The sequence below is a fragment of the Penaeus monodon genome, chromosome 15 (assembly GCF_015228065.2).
Source record: "Penaeus monodon isolate SGIC_2016 chromosome 15, NSTDA_Pmon_1, whole genome shotgun sequence".
Classification (NCBI taxonomy): Eukaryota; Metazoa; Arthropoda; class Malacostraca; order Decapoda; family Penaeidae; genus Penaeus; species Penaeus monodon.
This window is the reverse complement of record NC_051400.1, coordinates 25,607,515-25,607,958: the sequence shown is the minus strand read 5'-3', so window position 1 is coordinate 25,607,958 and position 444 is coordinate 25,607,515. Positions and strand designations below refer to the sequence as shown.

At 57.0% G+C, this 444-nt stretch overlaps 1 protein-coding gene across 1 annotated transcript in view; it reads right to left on the bottom strand.

Moving 5' to 3' along the window:
• Positions 1 to 444, bottom strand: part of LOC119582278 (neurogenic locus notch homolog protein 1-like) — a gene marked incomplete in the record, with an annotated part of 19,828 nt that overhangs the window by 10,662 nt on the left and 8,722 nt on the right.

The window sequence follows — 444 nt, the reverse complement described above, 5'->3', positions numbered from 1 at the left end:
TTCTTCTTTTTTTTCTTTTTCCTTTTCCTCACTTTAGGTGTTACTTGTGCAGAAGCTTCAACCTTAGTCTTCATTTGGCGTGTTGGTTTTGGGTCTCACGGCGGGAGGGCTCTTAGTTGACTCGGGGGAGGCGGGGGAGTCCGTATGGGCTGGGGTCTGCTGGCTAGGAGCGCCGGGTGAGGGGCACGTGGATGCCTCAGCTGAGTTGAAGGCCGGCGAGTCAGCAAGGGCGCGAGGCAGCTGGCTGGCCGCGGGCAGGGAGAGAGGGGAGGGTTTTGGGAGAGGAGGATTGCCGGTCGAGGGGATTGGGGTGGAGGTAGGGGCGTTGTGACTGGGGGAGGAGATGTGAAGGGAACGGTTTCGTATGTGGTCTGATCGCGGGTGGAGGATGGGAGTTCTTGTGTGACCGATGCTTGTTTTTGCCGTATGATTTTATTAATGGAC